General features: G+C 47.5%; 1 pseudogene; it reads left to right on the top strand.

The window, feature by feature from the left end:
* The first annotated feature begins 10,349 nt into the window (after positions 1-10,349).
* LOC146821958 (U2 spliceosomal RNA) lies at positions 10,350-10,508 on the top strand (annotated as a pseudogene).
* The last annotated feature ends 1,661 nt before the right edge of the window (positions 10,509-12,169 follow it).

Below are 12,169 nucleotides of genomic sequence, written 5' to 3'. Positions count from 1 at the left end.
TAGGCAGTGCTAGATGGGGCATTGATTAACATGGTGCCAAGAGGTATGAAAAAGCTTGCCACTGCTGTGACGTCAGCCGTCAGAAGACACCACAGAAGGAAAAGAGTGATACCCTCATGGAACCTGGGCACAAGAATTATCTGTACAGAAGGTTCACTTAGGGATCAATTACACCAACATTACTTTCTACACATGTGCAAACGCGCGTACAATGTTGTTGTTCATGGTATATTGCTCTTAAATAATTTACACACCAATAGTTTGTAAGAGGAGCGCTGAAGTACTAGAGCATCCAAAGATTCTTGTTTGTACTGTAGGGAACACCTGGACAAGGGATAATTGTTGGTGCAGATAAGGACTTTGGGAAAAGAAGTGTCTCACCACTTAAACAATTTTTACAAGGGCTCCCTTGTTATGATATCAACCACTGCTTTTTAAAGACTGCTTCATAATCATGGAAATTACAAATAGATTATTGTGTATATCACGCATGAGATTTCCACCTTGAATTATTTTTATACAATTTCTGGAGTGATAATGGTGATCTAAGAGTAATATACTGTGAGTAGTAATTATTGCATTTCTGTGTATCTGTGTAGAAAGTGATGTTAGCCTAATTTACCCCTAAGGAAACATTCATTATGTCTAGCCTTCAGAAGACAGACGTGTGCCACATGTTTCCCATTGAGAACTCAAGCACTGTGTAGTGAAAAAGATGTGTTTATCATTTTTCATAATAGGACATAGAAATCCACCTGCTGCAAAGCACGCATAGCTTTTGCCTACCAGATCATTTTTTTTTGTATTTTGACCTCGCATTGCAGCCTTTCGTACCGCACATGCGCATATTTATTCCAAAGACCACCCTTCTCCACGATGTCCTGTGACAGAGATGGCTAAAGAAATAGATTGTTTAGAACAGACCCATGTCATGCACCCCATCATCTTGCTGTTTCTGTCACAATACCATGAGCCACCCATACATGGCCAGTGCGCAGTCTGGGCATCGTGCAATAACCACACTCAATGCTGTTTATAGTAGTGTGAAAGGCCATTTATTAGGATATGGTTGCTGACATACTAATAACTTTATTAACTTTAACAATTAACATCAAATTCGGAATCCTGACATTACCCATACCATTTAATTCTCCCCGCACCAATCACGAATCACCCGCTTCCCCAGGTATCATACCATTGATTCACTCCTCCCCCTTCCACTCGCTGCCTCATTCCATATACCCAATCTCTCCTTCCCTTTCCCTCCAAACATCCTCCCTTGAAGGTCCTTCCGTTGCTCATTGCATCCCATGCACCGCCATCATTCACCTGTGCACTCTCCCCCGCCGAGGGGTGGCTCTGCCTGTATGTGACATACCACACCTCCAAAGTACCGCCAACTCCCTGCAACCTGTCCTAAACTCACAACACTGTAAGCGAAAACAAAAAACCCTACCCCCATCTCTTACAACATGTAGGGTGGGCAGGTGGACTAACTTTTTTAAACCCCCCTCCTGGTGGTGCATCTGTGTCAGGAAAAGGCCGGATCCTCCTCTCCTGACACCTATATAGAGTTACCTAAAACCCTCTCCTTCACTTAAGTTGACCTATGCCCACCCTGTCCTATTGGCCTGCATGAAGTACCCCGGGGGAAGACTGGTCTGTCACTTTCACTTCCCCTGGGGGCCATCATTGCACTGCCTTGCCTTAAATTGGCGACTTAAAAAGAAGCTAACACACCCAGGGCATAACGCAGGCCCCTGCAGCCCCTGTGGCACGGGTGCGGGGTGGGAAGACACCCCTCTAGGGTGACCATAGCCCTTCAGATTGAGCCCAAGACCAATGATTATCTGTGCGATATTGGAGACCCGGGAGCCCCTCATCACTTTCTACAGAGGAGCCCCATAGGACACAGGAAGTGGTATTCAAGAACTCCAACACTAGAAAGCTGACTTTAAGTTAGTATGGCACAAAACACTACAGGTGCCGTGGGCCCTAATGCAAGCAAGCAATCCGGGTCCTCCATAAGCCCAATGGGGTGGTAAAAACCAGCTACAATTTTGGAGTGAAATGAGCGCCCCCCCCCCCCCCAGACCCTTAGACCGGCACCACAGCTACGCTCCTGATATAAATTGTTGAAATATTTCCATATTCTATCAGAGATTATGGTTAGTTCGTCAGTGTCCCCCGTTCGCATTTTAAAACGTAATGACTTTTAATTTTCCAAGCTGCAAAAATTAATTATTTTCTGATTAGTAGCCCTGATGAAGACTGGCATCGTCTTCTGCTCTCCGCCCAGAACGAAGCAGCGCTCACAGCAAGCCTGCAATTAGAAGACATTCCTCCTGGGTGCTGATGACGTGAAGAGGCTGCTAACTTCAGAGTGTCAAACATGGCCTGATAAGATGACATTTTTTGCTCAGTTTGCGGCTGGGTATGAAAGAGCACTGTATATGTCTGCCCTCATAGCTGCTCTAATAACCAGGATAGGCTGTTATTACTGCCTACCCGTGGGCAGCACCTCAAAGCGAACAAAAGAGATTCTCAACTATTGTCCCTGCAAACCCGCCTACCCTTCCATGCAAGATGCGCCACCCCCGTCACACTCCTGACAAGAACCCGGGAGTCAACGAGAGCAACTGTGGAATAACACAAAAGCACACAGCCGAGAAGCGTTGGACATTGTGTACAAACGTAAACTGGGTCTGCAAAGTCAATTTAACAAATCAGACTGTACATGTATGAGTATATACAATCCCTGAAACACCAGTGTGCGATGTATGGGGTGAAGGACCAGACATCAGTGTTTGATCCAGTTTGGGGTCCGTGCTTGAATTACTGTAGTGGTCCTTGCTCTTTGTGTTCACCTCCACCCCACTCCTTCACTCCTTTCCATCCTCCTCTTCATTAATATGACCCAGCGTTATGCACAGCATCTGGGGAAGGACTCAGAATCATGGGATCACGTGCACAGGGCTGGATTCACAGTTCAGTATGGTAGATCTTGCTTTCCTTCCCCCCTCAGCCCCTACCTTCCCTCCTCATACTTCACTCCTTCCACCACCAGGTTGGTGAAAGTTCGAGTGGCTGCTATATTGTTTTGCTCTAAGCTTTGCAGGTACTATGTATCTGTGCCCTCCCTTTCTCCCACCTTCTCTACATCACCTCCCACTTCTCCTACTGTTTGGGGGACTCTCTAGACCTCTCTGTTGATCTCATTGCTGCTACAGAATGTCAGTGGCATCTGGTGACTCCAAAATGGTAGGGCAATTGTATAGCACTTACTGCTACATTAACATTGTTTATTTCTTTATTTTTTGCTGTTTTTTTTTTTGTGTTGAAATTTTTTATTAAAGTTTTATAAAACAAATACATCAAAGCATATTTTTTGCTGTTTTTACATAGCGCAAACTTGATCAACAGTATTGGAGCACTTTGCACAAGCATAAATGACAGGCGCCCCCCGCGCCTAGAGGAGGGGCGTCCTTAGTAGCGCCACGGGACCGGACCTTCTCCAGGAACAAAAAGGGTGAGGTGATGTCATCGGGATGCGCTGGAAGGATATTTAAGTCCGCGCCCCGCGATCTTCAGCCTCTTTGTCCCCTTGGACCTCTGGCAAGCTGCAGGGGCTCATCGTTGACGAGGAGAGAGTTTGAGTCGGCAGTGTGCTGAGTGTGGCACAGGAGGTCTGAGGGGACCTAGGCGTAGCTCGCCCACATGGGGTTTTTAGTTTTAGGAGACATTGACGATCGCGTATTTAAATAAATATTTCCTTTTAGAGTGCGAGGCGTCCCGCTGCCATATGCGGGGGACGCGCCGTTGTTTTTGTGTGTATTTCCTATAGAAGGCCGCGCTGTTACAGGAAACATACTGTTCGTAGTGCGAGGCGTCTCACTGATATATGCGAGGAGACGCGCCCTTTGTTGTCGAGTGGATTCCCTTTAAAGGTTTTGAATAATATTGTGTTTTTCACAAAATGGATTGTCGGGTTGTTTGTCTTGAGGCGTCCCGCTACCAAGTGCGGGGAGCGCCCCTTTGTGTTCGAGTTGTTTCTCGTGAGGGTTTAGAACGATTTGGCCGTTCGCACCCATAGTCGATGGTGCAATTGTTTGTTTTGAAGCAGCGTCTATACCGCTTTACATCCATGCAAACGGTGCTTGCTTTATTATTTCACCAACCGATCACTCCCTCGCATACCCCCTCCAGGCAACGGAAGCGGCTCACGGCTGGATTTTCTCTAAAGCTGGCTGAGGCGAGGTAAAAGCGCCCTATGAACAGTCTATTGTCCTCCCACTTCTACACAGTGGTGTCGAGCCCGTATGGAGGCGGCGGAGCGATACTATCCACGCAGCTCATGAGGCGCGGTTCGCCTAAAACAGGCAGATGTTAGCTCACAGTTACAGAGGGGGGGCCGCCCCCGTAGCAGTTAAGATGCTGCTTGCGGTGAGAGGCGGCCTCTCGGCTTTCGCATTGCTATCCAGAGCTGGGACGGCTGATAGTGATCGAATGTGCTTCATGTCAAAGCCAGTAGCCCGGATCTTGGTATATATTTTCTTTCCGATCTGTAATTTTGATCTGCCAAAGCGCTTCATGCCAAAGAACATTTTCAAGGCACCATTAGATCTGCCAGTGTGCTTCATGCCAAAGAACGTTTTCAAGGCATCATAGTCCGGTTATTTGTATTTATTTCCCGTGCGATCTTTATTTTTGCTGCCAATGCGTATGTATAACAACATATATAACGGATGTAGTTGTATCACATAGTATTAGAAGTCTTTGCGCATCATGCCGTCGTCTTCCTGTATTTGCTGTATTTATTTTCCTGGCGAACTGTAATTTTGCGTTCCGGTGGTTGAATTACAGTGACTTTCTTATATCATAATAATTAGCATAACATGTATAACAATATGTATAATGGCTGTAGTTGTATCTCATGGTATCAGAAGTCTTTGCTGCGCTTTATGCCGTCGGCTCCCTGTACTTGCTGTACATCCATGCGTCATGATTCGTCATGCCTTGGTAGAACTGGAGCGTCGGACAAGGCAGAGGTATTAAGTATATGCATTCAGGTTATGGGGTTGATTTTGTAGAAGTTCCTAATGTAATATCATTTTGCGCGGTCCAAGTCCATGAATTAACTGTTTTGCCTGTAATTAGGAAAGCCCTGCAATTATTCTGAGCGGTTATTTGGCCCGCAAAACCCGCCTTAGATGATTGGGTACTCTATATGTGCCATTCGTAATAACACTGGTCATTCATGCGCACTCAGTTGGCATGCGCTGCACTTTGAAGTTCATCTAATTTTTGCAACGTGTGCTTCAACACACTTATACAGCGTCGGGGAATTAACTGCTTCGTCGATCATTAGGAAATCCCTATAATTATTCTGTGCGGTTATTATTGGCTAGCAAAACCCGTCTGGGCTGACGGAGTATTCAATATGTGTCACTCAGGCACACGCACGTTGACATGCACTGCACGTTGATGTGCATCTCATTGCTGCAACGTGTGCTTAAACACATTTGGTCGGCGTCTGCAGTCAGTTCCCACGGTTAAGGAGTCATGCTGTTCTTATTTACATTTCAAATTGAGACGGGGAGTACTTGTTCATTTTAGCTGCACCATAACTCCTGGCCTGCCATGGATGCTGTAAACTTGCATTGTTTAAGGTCCCAGGTGCCATTCCCGGCGGGCACATTTAGCTTTGCATATTGGGGGAGGTAGACAAATTAAGCACCATTCAATCTAGGATTCAACGCCAAGATGCACCCCACTTTTTGGGAGTGGAAGTGCACAGTGCACATACGAGTCGTGCTATATGTCAAATTGGATAGGCTGCTGCAACCTGGTAGTAACCCTTTGCTAGTTGGGATGGGGGGTTTGAACGTGGTTACAGCCCTGAGGCACAACATTTCCCTGCTGATATATTCAGGGGTTCCCGTCCACAAATTGACAGTTTGGTATGATTAATTTATTGGAAAATGGGCAACAATGATTTCCTTCCGTCACAAACACCTATGGTGCTGGTAGGTAATTGGCAGGTTATACGGTGTAGATTTTTTTAGGTTACTATGGGGAAATAATGCGGTGATATACACCCTTCGCGACTGCTCCCCATAGCACTATTATAGGTCATGTGCCTTCAGATTAGTGACAATCTACACCCTTTGCTATTGCTTTCCAAAGCTCTGTTATATGTAATTTGTCTTCAGATTGGTGACCGTCTGAGGTTAGTTGGGCGATCTATGTTAAGCAACTAAAATACTTAGCTCTGTGTTGCACTTACCATCTGTGGGCTTAATTACATTATAATTACAGTTACCTATAGTGCGGAGGTAGCCAACGGTTGGTGGCACAGGGGCCTCCCCGTTTTGGTGTGCGTCATTAAGGGAGCTGGTGTACTTGGCTCTCAATTGCACTTACCATCTACATGATTGGGATTTTTGGACGGAAAGCTTAGACAAGACAGTTTCTGATGCCCTCTCTTGTGGTAAATTATCAGTATATAGAGCACTATAGCCGCAAGCAGATGGTCAGAACCCCTGCTTTAATACCTAAGGTTTCAGGCACCCTGGTGGGCAGAATTGCTATTGGAGGTTCTAGGAGACTAGTTTCCTTGGGGAGGGATGTGGATGTCTTAAGTGAAAACGGGAGATAGTGTAATGGGGCCTTCCCAACTCGGTGGGCATTAAGAGAGGCTTCTGGACAATGTGCCAGTTCCTGAGGATAGTTGCCAAAACGTATTTATATAAAGCATTCTTGGGCCCGGTAAATTATCACAAGGCTGTGAGAGGGTGCGTTATTATGCCACCGCTCAATGCCCAATGGTCTGAAGGGAACTTTCTATATGTGGTCGGTAGCAATAACGCAGGCAGTATAAGTTAAGGGGGTTCTGGTTAAGGCGGTCGACAAGTTGGTGAAGAAAGTGATACAGGCGATCAGTAAGGGAAAGGCAGCGGGTCCAACACTTCCTCCTCTGCCCCAGTAGCCCAGGGGAGTCTAATTGGGTTGCGCTAGCATGCAGGCACCCTTACGGGTGGAAATTTAATGGAGGGCCTGGGGTAGTAGTTCCTTTTTGGGATACAGGTGGTGGAAATACAGCTGGTCACGGGTTCCTGGCAGGGGGACATGGATTAATTCAGGGAAAACAGGAGATAGTGTAAACTAGGGCCTTCACAACTCGATGGCCACTGAGAGGGGGCAGGTAATTTATCACAGGACTGCCCAGATAATAAAATGGAGCAGTGGCATCAGGATATGTTGGTAGAAGGGCAGTAGCTCAGTGTACAAACTATACTAGGGGCCATTGGAGAGCACAGTTAGCGCCGGGGGGAGGGCGAGCGCGCCAGGGAGCTTCTCGCCCGGTGGCGGTTCAGCAACTGGATGGCCCCCTGGAAGGGGTAGGAGCCACGTGTGCAGAGGGTAGGCGGAAGGGGGGACTGACCTGCTGGTGGTCCTGGACTCTTCTGCCCTAACCCACAACGTATGGACTGAGGTGAACCTTGGGGAGGCTGCCTGAGTGCAGGTACCCCGGGGGGCATGCCAGTGTGCCATGTGGGGCCCTGGTTTTCAAGTAGTGTTCGCTGTAGCACGTTCGGGCCTGCTGGCACAATGTGCACAGCAGAGTGGGGGCTTGGTGGGCCGAGACGGCCAAGTTCAAGTGTATGGCTAAGTTCAAGAGTTCAAATGTAATGTGGTGCATATCTTCTTTACTGCCTTTGACAGGTCAAGGCCACTAAAGTGTACGGCCAAGCTCAAGTTCAAGTGTAATGTCGTGCCTAATTGCCTTGCAGCCTTCAACATGTTAATGCCGCTAAAGAGTGATGCTTTAATAATTTTATATCCAAAGGGATACTGTTACTCTCGTGTTGGTCACTGGTGAATTACCTGATTCGATAATAAAAAGGCTACGCCATGAACAACACGCTCTGATTCTGAGAGTTCTTGGGCAATTGGGAAGAGTGAATGTCACGTTGTGCGCGTACTATATACAATCAACTTACCTCAGCAGTGGATCTTCTTCTTTGTACACCCATGGGCCGACTTTTGAAAATCTACTTGCACCGCACTGTCCGGCTGAACTGAAGATGAGCAATGTAATGTAATGTAAAAGTGCATTTGTAAAGCGCGAACTGTCACTCCGCAAGGAGCCTCATGGCACTGAGGGGACGAGGTAGTAGAAACCGGAATGAAAAGAAAGAGGGAGAAGAGTTAGATTAATGCAAAGCAGAGGTCATCTGGGCATTTATAGATCCAGGTTTTTAATGCTTTCCTGAAGAGCGTACGTAGGCCGATAGGGAGTGCGTTCCACGCCCTAGAACCAAGGTAGGCGACTGTTTTCCCTCCTTTGGTGGTGAGTTTAAAGTGGGGTGGCTTTAGCAGATTAGCCGAGGAAGATCTGAGGGTCCTGGTGGTGATGTAGGGTGAGAAACGAGCTGTAAGGTACCTAGGGCCTGCCCGGCGAGTGGCTTTATGGGTGATCAGAAACATTTTGAAGAGGATTCTTTTATGGATGGGGAGCCAATGTAAGGTGTTTAATGCCGAGGATGCCGAGGATGTACATGGGAGCCTAAGGACCAGGCGGGCTGCCGCGTTTTGTGCTATTTGAAATCTTTTTATTGTGGCTTTGTTAGCACCAGCCAACAGGCTGTTGCAATAGTCCAAACGTGAGAGGACAAGAGCAACCGTTACAGATTTCTTGGCAGCCAGAGGGATCAGATCAAAGAATTTCTTCAGGGATATCATTATGCTAAAGCAGGTGCCAGCCGTTACCAGTGCATGGGGGAGGAAAGATAAGGAAGAATCAAACTTGACCCCCAAGTTTCTAGCCACCTTAACCGTGTCCGGTGGAGGTGGGGTGCCTTCCGGCCACCAACTGTCAGGGATGAAAGTTACATTCGTGCCAATGGGTAGGATTTCAGTTTTGTCAGTGTTGCATTGTAAGTGATTATTCTTCATCCACTGTATGACTTGAGAGAGACATGTTTGGAGATTGCTTTCGGCTTCATTATTATTTTTGTCCAGGGAGACGATCATTTGGGTGTCGTCAGCGTATGAGGTGACTTCAATTCCAAAGGATTTTATAAGGAAGATGAGGGGGGCCATATAAATGTTAAACAACAAAGGGCTCAAGGAGGAGCCCTGAGGGACACCTGTAGTTATGGTCTTCTTTGTGGAAAGGAAGGGGCCTAGCGCAACGGTTTGTCTGCGATTGGTGAGGAAAGATCTAATCCATGCCAGGACGGTACCCGTAATACCGCCGCGTTCGAGTCTTGCCAGAAGGATGTCATGAGAGATGGTATCGAACGCGGCGGAAAGGTCCAGGAGGATCAGAACGGCTTTCTTACCCGAGTCAGCAAGGGTTTTTAACACCTCTGTGATCTCTAGGAGGGCCGACTCCGTTGAGGGTCTAGGGCGAAATCCGGATTGCTGAGAGTGGAGGATATTGTTTGATTCAATAAAGTTTGAAAGCTCTTTAAGTACGAACCTCTCCGTTATTTTGCCCAGCACCGGGAGCAACGAGATCGGCCGTAAGTTAGAGAGGACTGATGCGTCTACGTTTTCTTTCTTTTTAAGGGGTTCAACCAGGGCGAGTTTCCAATCCTCAGGGACAATGCCTGTATTTAACGAGGAATTAACTATTTGGTTAACCACTGGGTTGACGGTGTCAATGAGTTTATGTAGAATCCTGGGGGGACAGGCATCCAAAGGAGATCCTGAATTACAGGTCCTTATGGCCTTGAGTGTGGAATCCAGTGAAACTGGTGAAAAGGAAGAGAGATTTGCGAGGGTTGGAGATGGAGTGGAGATTTCCGTCTTTATGTTAGGAGGGGTAAGGGAATTTTTTTTTTTGTATTTTGGAAATCTTCTCTTCAAAATAATTAGAGATATTGTTACACAAAGATTGTGAGGGGAAAGGTCTTTCTTTAGTCCCTTGGGATTCGTAAAGGAGTTGACTATTTTAAAAATAGATTTTTGGTCAAGTTTAGACTCTAGTATAGCTTTAGAGTAGTATGATTTTTTGGTGGTTTTAATATAAGCATGGTAGAGTCTTCTACAAGCTTTGTAGGCTTGCCTATCCTCGATAGTGTAGGACTTTGTCCATTTACGCAATGCATGCCAGGCGGGGCAAATACAACTAAGCCCTGCACATCTCAGCCAATGAAAGCACTGCTCTCATGCTGTTTACAATAGTAAACAGCATGAGAGCAGTGCAAGGGCTGACTGAGACAGACGACCACAGCACTCTATCCGAAAGTGAGGGTGCTATGTAGTTGCTCCCCCGGCTCCTTGACAGCGATGACTGGGGAAGCTTGAACTGCACATGTCGGGCTGACCATAAGCAAAATATGGCTTCTCGGACTTTTGGATAAGATCAAGTGTAGTATCTGCTCTCATAATTCTAAAACCACTATTAAGTGGTAGTAATTTTGATAAATTTCCAATTTGCGACTTTGACTTTGAGGCGAAGTAAATTTGCATTGTATATGCGAATGTATGTAAATTTCAGGAAAGGCCCAACTGACTTCTAACGAAGCAGGAGGAGGGATACCAGCATGCTGGTATCTGTTTTGCTCACTAGGAGCGCAAAATAGTGCCCCCCCAATGACCTGTAGTCAGCTCCTAGAGTCTGGTAATGCTGCGCTTCGTAGATACTCGTCTTTTCCTGGCGTTTGCGTGGACTAATGCTGGAGGACTAACAATACTCCAAACATCCTTCACAGGCCTGTAAATCACCCAGACCTTTAGCAAGGGGATTTATGCTTAGGTGGCAACACCTATAACCCTCAACCTAGCTCTTCAGAGTGTTCAACAGAGTTTCTTGCACAGGAGGCAATTTCTGCCTACTAGTCAGACCAGAACAGGGACCACCGTCAGGTAACCGGGAACCCCCAGGGTAACCCAGAGAGACACCGGCAACCCAAACGGTAGGACCCATGGCAACCACAATCGTTAAAGACATGGACACTAGTGCCCCAAGCACCAGTGCTGAAGACATCCCCCCATCGGATGTCCCAAAGCCCAGCCCCTTGAGGAGGGCGGCAAGTAGGCAAGTAAGGCAGTCCCCCAGAAACAAGCGCCAGTGCCGGAGAGGCTGGTGCCCAGAAGGCCTCAGGGCCTAAGCAGGGGACACCTGAAAACTCCATAGCTGCCAAACCAAGGAGCAAAGGGAAGAGCAATGAGGGAACCAGGCAAGGGCTCGCCCCTGAACCCTTCAATGGGTATAACCTCACCCATAGACACGCCCAGGTTATGTGGTGGGAGTAAAAAATAAGAAGGGACCCAAGCTAGACAGAGACCTGTTCCTGAACAAGGTAGTCAAGACAGCTGGGATCCCAGGACAGGAAGTGCTGAGCAGCCAGGCCTCAGCATCATGGTGGATTTTTCTCCTCCACGTTGTCACCCAAGCCCTCTCCAGGAAGTACTGGGAATTCTTATAGAAGAAAAAGGAGGAAAAGCCCTACTCTGACTTCGAAGTATCTGCAGGAAGGGAGCTGCCATCAACGGAGAAGAGGATCACAGTTGAGATGGCCAACGCACACATCCCATACAAGGACATCGCGTCACTCCTCCAACGATATGGCCCCATCAAAATAGGACCAACCAAAGTCCGAGACAGCAGAGGGATCTGGAAGACGACCTGACAAGCGTTTGTCAGCCTCCACAAGCACCCAGCATCAAGGGATGGCTTGAGACACCCACCTGTGAGCTTCTAACTAGGAGTTGACGAGGGCAAGATCAAGTATCCAGGACAACCTTTCAAATGCTGGAAGTGCCAGGCCAGGCACATGGGACGAGACTGCCCGGAGAAGTTCTGCATGGTCTGCGGACAGATCGGAAAAGAGGCAAGTGAATGCAGCAGTAAGATGTGCAACTTTTGTGGAGGAGGAGGCCACTCCTACTACCGATGCCCCAAGTCCGACATGCCAAAGACCTACTCAGTGGCAGCAGCAGGAACCCCAGACTGGAAAACTACCAGACCAGCAGCCAATGCCAAGGTGAAGGCCCTCCTGAAGGATGCAAGGCAACAGACAGCCAAGACACCAGAAGCACCTAGGAAGAATGACTAGAAAGGCCCGGCCCGAAGACCCTAACATCCCCAAGACCGGACCCAAGGACCACAGAGATCCCAAAGGCAGGAACAGCCACAGTGGAGGAACCAACACCC

The sequence above is a fragment of the Triturus cristatus genome, chromosome 6 (assembly GCF_964204655.1).
Source record: "Triturus cristatus chromosome 6, aTriCri1.1, whole genome shotgun sequence".
In the NCBI taxonomy this organism is placed as follows: domain Eukaryota; kingdom Metazoa; phylum Chordata; class Amphibia; order Caudata; family Salamandridae; genus Triturus; species Triturus cristatus.
This window is presented reverse-complemented; position numbering and strand designations above follow the sequence as displayed.